Source organism: Molossus molossus, unplaced genomic scaffold (genome assembly GCF_014108415.1).
Source record: "Molossus molossus isolate mMolMol1 unplaced genomic scaffold, mMolMol1.p scaffold_m16_p_14, whole genome shotgun sequence".
Classification (NCBI taxonomy): Eukaryota; Metazoa; Chordata; class Mammalia; order Chiroptera; family Molossidae; genus Molossus; species Molossus molossus.
This window is the reverse complement of record NW_023425349.1, coordinates 45,158,854-45,168,443: the sequence shown is the minus strand read 5'-3', so window position 1 is coordinate 45,168,443 and position 9,590 is coordinate 45,158,854. Positions and strand designations below refer to the sequence as shown.

The window sequence follows — 9,590 nt, the reverse complement described above, 5'->3', positions numbered from 1 at the left end:
CAAACAGTGGTGAGGAAAACTATGACAGGTTTTAAGAGGGAATAAAAAATGTTTGATTCAAACATTGTGTTTCCTGCAGCAAGTCCTGGGGACCACGGGTGTGCTGCCCTCCTGGGAAAACGCAAGGGACACTGTTAAGAGCCCTGCATTTCCTAAGACCTTGCCACTTCCTCCAGTTCTCTCCTCCTACTCCCTCCCTACAACTCAGTAACATCTGTGTGGTCCCATGTTTTGTATTGGCAAAATGCAAGGGATGTTAGATCACTTTAACAGCAACACGTCTTAGAAGCATGTATTATGTGCCGGGTCTGCCTGAGGAGTAATTAGCGCTGATGGCTGTCTTTGTGGTGTGACTGCAGAGAGTGTCTCCCTTACCAGTTCTTCTCTCCTCTGAAATCTGAGCACTAAAGATTTCTTCCTTGGCCTTAGATGTTTGACACCCGGGAACACAGCGGCACCGCCTCACCAGGCATCCCCACGCAGTGTGACTGCACTGTGAGGCTGCTGGAAAGGAAGTGTAGGCGGTACCGCCTCGCCTGGGGGCAGCCCCCTTCCAGTTCTAAGGAATGCATTAAAGGGGCTGTGAACAGTGCCCCCTGTCTCCCAGCAAATCAGTGCTCTAGACCCTCAGTTCTCAAACTGTGCTCTGGGTGCTGGCAGCACTGGAGAGCTTGTTACAAGTGCAGAATCCCAGGTCCCGTCACAAACTGTACTGAATGAGAACCTGCACTTTAACAGGACCCCTGAATGGCTTCCATGCACATGAAAGTTAAGAAGTCCTGCTACCAGGACCACTCCTCCTAGGCAAGTGGATCATGCCCCTGAGGAGCGATGAAATGGAAACGTAAAATAACACTCAGGTGTAGGTAGAATACTACAAATTGAGCTCTACACACCAGGCATAACAGTGCCTATCTCCGAGGATTGCCGTGAAGGCCAAGTGAAGTAACGTGTCAAGTGCAGAGTAAACACTGATAGGTATCATACTACCTTGCTTTCTGGCCAAGAGCATGTTTTGCTGAGGAGTGAGTGCCAGGGGTGAGAAGCAGGATAAAGGCGTTCTGAGGAAATCAGGGCAGAGAGAAGACCCAGCAAGGGATCCTGGTCATGGCAAGACACTAGCCTGAATGTTCTTATCTAGCCCTCTGTGTTCTCTGCTTTGTGTCTTTAAAAATGCAGAAGTGTATCCAGAAAGAAGTTGGATAGCAGTCCACAGGGTTTCCTTCCAGAACCTTCTGCCCCACAGCATGCTAATTATTTAGCAGATGTGCATGATTTAACAACTACACAGCTAAGTCTCTCAGAGTCAGTGAGTTCCACTCCCATCCCAACACCAGAAAATACCACACCAAGTATATTTCCCCCGGCATATATTAAAGCTTCCCAACACGACATCTAAAAACGAATTACCATACTGTATACAAACCATCCTGTGTACAATAGATTTCTCTGAAAGAAATCATATTCGGTTTTCAGGATAACAACGTCCTATAAACCTGAAATTGTTATTAATACTGAATTTCAAGCCCAATAAACTGGAGCTCCATCTCCCTAATTCTCCTTTCAATTATGTGTGGATGGTTCACTTTTTTCATCAGTATGAAAAGCAAACTCTTAAAATACATTGGAAAATACAGGCAACCCAGGACCTCTACCCACAGGCCAGTGTGTCTGATGCCACCTTCAGCGTTGTGCATATTGAATTTAGCCATCACGTGGCCTCTGTCAGACCATGGCTACAAGGAACGAGGGCCCGGAGATATGTTTCTTAGTGTGAGATTTTTGAAGGAAAAGAATTCAGCGTACACTGCATTAAATTGCACTAAACTGAAATTACCCGCTGTTGCATAAATATGGGATGCCTATAGGGTTTGAGCCAGTTAGTGAATATGATCCAAATGAAGAAATAGTGGGGATGGGATGGGTAGAGGGGGAGAGAGAGAGACAGAGACAGACACACATACACACAGAGAGAGAGAGAGAGAGAGAGAGAGAGAGAGAGAGAGAGATTCACAGAATTTCATCTCCTCCATAGCAAAGGAGAGCTGCTGTTACAGGCAATTAAACTTCCTTCCCCCCACAACATAGAGAACTCTCAATCCAGTCACCTGTTGCTCCTATTACAGGTGTGCGGGATGAAGCCCACAGGCCCCCCAGAGACCTGCCTCTCAGGAGCCTCTTTCCTATGGCAGGTGACACTTGGTCCCCAGTGCCTATGGAGCTCAGCATGTTTCCACCAACGACACACCCACTAATCTCGCACTTGCAAACTGTTCGAGTCCATTACACAAATCCAGCGCTCCATGGACTTGCTTTCCTACGTGATTCCTGCAACGTGGCTTCCACACGAATACGCCTCATCATTGGATATTCCCCTCTTGGAACGGTGCCCTGTGTTGTTACTCAGCCACTGTCCTTCATGGAGACGAATCCAAACCACCAACATCTCAACGAAACCTTCAAACTATGTTTTGAAAGTGTGGGCCAATTTTTGTTCTTACAGATAATTGGCATAAAAGGCTCATGAATCAGAAGACAGATTCCACAGCCAGCCCTGCCATTTCCCAGCTGTGTGTCCTTGGGGAAGGCTGCGTTCCACCTTGCTGACCTTGTTCTCTTATCTGTGACAGAAATATAAAATATGTGTCTGATCCAAGGTTGAGCAAATGAGGTGGCACAGTTATGAAGTCCCATATGGCACTTGAATGACCACACCAAGTATCACAGCAACCGCTTCACGGCTCCCTAAGGCTCAAAACCTTTGAAATAGTTAGAGGAAGTGAAAATAAAAGGAGGAAGTGGCCTCTCTAGTCAGATTCTACTCATGGTCGCAAACAACAGCTGTACCTGGCATAGCACAAATTGTGTTGTGATCACCTTAACTTAGCAGCAAGAAAGCTTCAGGTTATTTGCTCAGATCCATATATTTAGAATGAGCATAGTACTCGCCCCACTGTACTGTACAGCCTCTCAAATTTGTCAGGAGCACAGACCTAGGTGTCAAGAGACCTGAAATCTATGCTTGGCTCTGTCACAATGTTCTGTGGGACAAGTGGACCTTCCTGAACCAATCTGAGTCTTGAAATTTGGTGGATTTCATCCAGTTGGAAAGATCAAGACACTTAAGAATATTCTATCTTTTGTTCCAATAATCACATATTTGAAAAGTTATTTTAAGGACATAATCCTAAACAAGATCAAATGTTTTAGGTACAAAGATATTGTAGTGCAATTAACAGTAGCAAAAGAGGAGGAATAATCAAAATGTTTAACCATAGTATGTCATTTTCCATTAAATTGTATGCTATTATTTAAGATGTTGATTTGGGATACTATGCAATAACATAAAGATTAAATAATGTTAAGTAAAATAAAAATCAAGATATCAAAATATATAAACATCCCACTTTAATCCTCTGCACAGGGAAGAAAGACTAAAACGCTGCCAAGCGGCGTGCTTCGACGAAAGTGGGTGATTTCCGTTTTTTATTTTTCAGTTTTTCTATTGTCCAAAGTTTATTTTTCAGCTTTCCTTTATTTACCAAATTTGCTTTAATGTTTACTTATTGTTTTATAAATAAGTAAAACCTAAAACAATACCAGGATGTGGAAATAGACAAAGCGTAAATTCATCTGTTTCAATATTAAAGATTTATCCTTCTAGAATGGTTTCAAGATAAAGGTCTGTGATTCAAATAACAGTTTCCCAGCAAGAAATCTCTAACACAAGACTATGGTTATAGAATGTTGTGTCCAAACACATGGAATGCGATGCCTGTTGTCCACACCACTCCCTGAAGTGACAGATCAGGGTGTGGCCAGTGTGATGCAGTGACCAGGTGGCTCGATGTAGATCTTGCTGAAAGCCAAAGTCCAACAAAGGAGCCAACAGCAACACGCAGGGCTCAGTGTTTGTGAGGTTCCCCAAAGCAGTCTACATAAATGCTGGCTTACGAAGCTCTCTGAGGGTGGCCTGGTTTCTACAGCGACGTGGCGCCTGGTCAGGAGGCTATTTGGGCACGAAAGAACCCCGAGAAATGAGAAAGACATTTTTTTCTCCCAAAAGGCTCGGACTGACCTAATGCTTTGGAGGGCTAATGAATTTTTCAAAATGTTTTAAAAGCGGGTTCTGGAATGGCATTTTGACCTGCCTCCACCACCACGAGTTCATATTGATTCTTCTGAAGGCTGGAGCCACGGATGATGGCACTTCAGGCCACAGTCCAAGGGTATCAGCCAAGTGGCAAAGACACAATTACAGACCCACTGAAATCACTTTGACTCAGGCACAGCTTTACCTTAGGGTCTTACAAAGCAAACGCACAATAAAAAATAAAAAAAAATAGAGCAAGTATTCAGCTAGAGGATAAAGCTCTCCCTTTTATTATTCACTTTTTCAGTGACCTTTTTACATTTTCTAAGATCATGCTTTCAGTGTGTCCACGACCTAGAAACAAACAAAAATGTCTCCCAATGATCTTGATAAACACCCAAAACATAAAACAAAACCTGAATCAAGGCTTAGCTAAAATACTGCTCACCTTGCCCTGAAAGAATCCAGACCTCCAAACGTCAGTGGCTGTCCGAGTCTGTTTATATTGTAGCCGCCAAAGGGTGAAACAATCCTCCCTGGTATTTGGGCCTGGGAATGCTGCATGCAAAGCAAAGCAGGCTGCTAAGGGCCAGCGGGGCGAAGGAAGCACCAACGGGAATGGGAGGGTCCCTGGGACACTCTCTCCTGGGGGAGCAGCTGGGCACGTGTCCTTCAGATACACCCATGGCAGGCAGCAGCTGATCCGTCCACCTGCTGTGACACTTCTGTCTTCCCAGGGCCAGGTGCCAGTCTGGCCAGCCCCACTGACCGCTTGCTAGAGAATATGTGTTCGAGGAGTGTAACGATGTTTTGACACCCAGCATATACTTCTGCCTCAACTCTTCCTTCTTTTTCATTTTGGAGAGCGGGAGGCAAGCATGCACATATCTCTTTTGTACCATTTCATTAATTGCTTGGTAATTTTCCACAGAAAAACAACTGGACTTTCTTTTAAAGAAAAAAAAAAAGCCACTCATCCTAAAAGTCCTTTCTTTTCATCTGAAGGAACAAAATGCTTCCATGAATGGGAACCTTTCATAAAAACCTTTCAAATAATTTAGAGCCCATCAGCAGGCTGCCCCTCCCTCGTGGGCTGTGCTTAGGGATCTTATTTTACAGGTCAATGGTCATTACTGCAGCTTTGTTGTGGAGTCCAGACCAGGTTTAGTTGTGAACTCAAAATGGGCGTGGGGAGTGGGGTTTCTGTACATGCCTCAGGCCTCCCAAATCAGGCTCGTATTTTTGCACCATCACTGCCCGTCCTGACTCCTGACTCACTTATCTTAAACCATGACATTTCACATATCTGGCTTTGCTCAAGAACGAGGTCTCCTAAGCAAGGGACTTTTCCAGACAACCAAAACTTACCCTCCACGTGACCATTTCTTTTCTCCTTTAATAATCTGCGTTGGAAATTTTTCTGAAATTGCTTGAGTACCCCGCGTTTCTCCTTAAATGGGACACTGAGTTTAAATGATCTTTCTTCCTTGATTATCCAGGGTCATTACTGTGAACATCAGTGATGAAATTGACCTCAAAGGTGTTATAGCCCCCAAGAGCTGGACAGATATTTAGGATTATTGAGGGTGCTTATTGAGGGCCTGGGTCTGCTTCTTTTGGGTTCTGTCATTGCAATTCCTCTATTGTAAGTTATCAGCAATTACAGCCTTTGGCAACCTCGCCTATCACCCCCTCCCCACCCGCCGAGCAAACCAAGCTTGTCAAAGCGCAAATTAGGTAGTGACAATGATCATGATAGCTACTTTGCTGTGTTCCTAGCATTCTCTGAATGATTTACAGGTATCATCTTACAAAGGGACTCAGAAATGGAGTTTGGACATCTTCCTGTGAGAAAAAAAACTCATTAGAAAGGTATATTTTCAATCATCGATTTTAGTTGCCTGAAGGAAAGCTGCTTTTGCATAATTCCTGCTTTTCTGGAGACTTTCGGTTAGCTGACTCACCAAATACGTGAGCTCCAGGCACATGAACTGTGGCTCCTGCAGCTCGTTCCAGCCTGGGTTTGGAAGGATCTTCCATGTCTCACCACGTTCCAAACTTGCTTCCCCCCAGAATCCTTTTACTCTTCTCTTTTCTCCTATTTTCCCTCCAAGTTCACCCCCCTTTCCTCTTTCCTTTCTCCTTGCTTTTCTTTGCTCCTACATGCATCTTAAGTATAACCAGCACTTTTCTGGGGCACTACTGCGCCGGAAGGCTGTCCCAGTGCCAGCACCTCCTGCTGGCTGTGTCTCCTGGGGGGAGCTCACCCACCTTCCAGTCAATCACTCAAAGTAACCGGTCCAGTCTCCAGCACAACAGTGACCACCGTGAAAAAATCTGTAAAACCAGAAGTTGTGCCTCACGGACTTGGTTGCCTTTAAGGGACAACTTCTAACTCTTTTTTCAAAAAATGCATTATTTTTATTCAAAATGCAGCACTAAATATGCACAGTATATTTGGTCACCCGAAAAGCTAGTCATACACTCTGTCTCCCACGTAATGTATGAGTCTTTTATTTTTCTTTCACGTGGGCACACAGTGAGAAAGTTTCCCCAATTTTTTTCACTGAATCATAGACAGTCCAGCACCTCATTGCTCTCATTACAGGCTCCAATAATATTGGTTGATTACTCAGTTATCTGAGGGTTTTTAATATAAAACAGTCAACAAAGACAAACGAATCACTCTTGGGTCAAAGTGAACTTACCTCTCAACTCTCCTATTAACCTGACAAGTTGTTTACTTTTTATTTTAAAAGAATTAAATGGCCCCAGCCGGTTTGGCTCAGCTGTTAGAATGTCGGCTCGTGGACCGAAGAGTCCCGGGTTCGATTCCGGCGAAGGGCACATTACCTTGGTTGAGGTTCGTCCCCAGCCCCAGTTGGGGTCCTGTGGGTGGCAACCAGTCAATGTGTCTCTCTCACATCAATGTTTCTCTCTCTCTCTCTCTCTCTCTCCCCCCCCCTTCTCTCGGTCTCTCTCTCTCTCTGTGTCTCTCCCACTCTGTCTGAAGATAAATGTAAAAATATCCCCGAATGAGGATTTAAAAAAAAAATTAAATGTTCCAGGATTTCTGCAGGAAGAGGTACTTACGGATGAGGAAAGGGCCCTGGAATTGGAGTCGGGTGATTTGGGAACAAAGCCCGGCTCTGCTCGTTATTGGGCCAACCTCACTGGGCCTGTTTCCTCAACTGCAGAAGGAGAGCGATAGCTACCTCACAAGACCACGATGGGCATTGAGGGTAAAAATGTATCCCTTACAGACAGTCAACAAATTTTAGTTGAACTAAAGAGAGCTAAGAATGGTCCCCGTATTTAAATAGGGCTTTCTGACTCTCTCTTCATCGGGGGCTCTCTTTGTGCTTGTAACTGTGCATGCGGAACATATTCTCATTGTGGCACACACATACCTGCAACAGCCCTAAGACAGGGGTGCTATTATTGCTCTCCTTTCACAGATGAGGAAACCGAGGCTCAGCAAAGCGTGCTTAACTGAAGTTGCCTGACGAGAAAGTAGCAATGGCAGCACCAGACTTTGAAAGCAGACATCTGGCTCCTGAGTCCACACTATTAGCCACCATGGCATGTGGTATTGAAAGGAAAGAAGTGAGGAGGAGGACAACAGGGTCTCTAAGGTTCCCCCAAATCCAAAAACACTCTCTGAGAGTCTTCCTAAATCTTTCTATTAGGGTTGGTGACTTTTACTACAGGCCACTTCACCATGACCAGGTAGGGGCCCAGGTACAGAAACGTGTGGTTCTTACCGCTCCCAGGGAAATCACCAACCATAAAGGATGATAACACAGATACAATTTTGATTTATCAATGTCTCCTTTCAGTCACTGGTTTTGATGCCTCCACGTGATATATGGATGACTAAAAAAAATAATTCTCAAATGTGAGTAGATGAACCCTACACTAGACAAGACCTGTTGCCAAAATATATTCAAGACCATATACACATTCCAGCCAGTCTTGCATAAAAGCCAGCCTCATCATTTTGCAGTAACATCTAATATGAAGTACCTACTATGTGCAAAGTGCTGTGTGGCCCTTTGACCTTTATGTTTCTCGCCACCTTCTAATCAACCAACCTGGATTCCTGCATACTGCCACTGGCCCGCCTTCAGATTCAGACTTCTAAGAGTCTATGCCTGTTCATCCACTTACTTTTATTGAGCCACTACCATGTGTCACACTCTGTGCAGAACTTTTGCATTATGACTTCATTCAGTCTAAAAATACTTCGCTCTTTTTTGTCATGGCACAGTCATGGCTCATGGTCCCAAGAAGCATCTGAAATATGTGGCAACACCAAAGCACTGGATGCTGGATAAACTGAGGGGTGTGTTTGCTCCTCATCCATCAGCTGATTCCCACCACTTGAGACAATATTTTCCCTGCATCTTTTTCTAAAGAACAGACTTAAAGCTGCCCTAACAGACAATGAAGTAAAAAAGGTCTGCATGTAGCCATTCATTAAGATTGATGGCAAGGTCTGAACGGATGTAGCCTGCCCTGGAGATTTCATGGACATCATCAGCATTGACAAGGCCATAGAGAATTTCCCTCTGATCTATGACGTCAAGGGTGGCTTTGCTGTTTATCGGATTACACCTGAGGAGGCCAAGTACAAGTTGTGCAAAGTAAGAAAGGTCTTTGTAGACACAAAATAAATTCCTCCTCTGGTGACTCATGATGCTCACACGGTCCGCTCCCGTGATCCCTTCACCAAAGTGAACGGCATCATTCAGATTGATTTAAAAACTGGCAAGATTACTGATTTCAACAAGTTTGATACTGTTAAACTGTGAATGATAATAGGAGGTGCTAAGTTGGGAAGAATTGGTGTGATGACCAACAGAAAGAGACATCTTGGTCTTTTTGATGTGCTTCAGATAAAAGATGCCAACAACAACAGCTTTGCCACCCAGCTTGCCAATATTTTTGTTACTAAAAGGGCAATAAACCATGGATTTCTCTTCTCTGAAGAAAAGGTATAGCCTCATCATTGCCAAGGAGAGATACAACAGACTGGCAGCCAAACAGAGCAGTAAGTGAAATGATCTCTAGGTAATAGAGTTGGAAGGTCTTTGTACTTAACTAATGATAATACGGCATGATTCATTGCCCTCCTCCCCCCAAAATCACCCCACTTACTGAGCTTCCAGCACTGCACCCAGCCCTGGAGATACCATGGTGAGCAGAACCATACACAGACCCTGGTGCATACTCTCATTCATCAAATAAACATGCCCAATAGAGGTATAATGACATGCTAAGATCAGTGAGCTAAAAGCATTCTAAAAAAAAAAAAATCATCTAACTTATACTCGTGAAATGGGGGAGGTGGGGTAGGGAGCGATCATTCAGCAAAGTCATTCCTTCTTCTTCACCTAATCTGAAGAAGAGGTAGAAGTTATTTCAGCCAAGTGAGGGCAGGAGAAGAAGCCAGCAGAAGCTGGATGGCAGACTGGACCAGAGCCCAGGGTCAAAT

The 9,590-nt window shown here is 44.3% G+C and overlaps 1 pseudogene; it reads left to right on the top strand.

The window, feature by feature from the left end:
- The first annotated feature begins 8,365 nt into the window (after positions 1-8,365).
- LOC118629991 lies at positions 8,366-9,154 on the top strand (annotated as a pseudogene).
- The last annotated feature ends 436 nt before the right edge of the window (positions 9,155-9,590 follow it).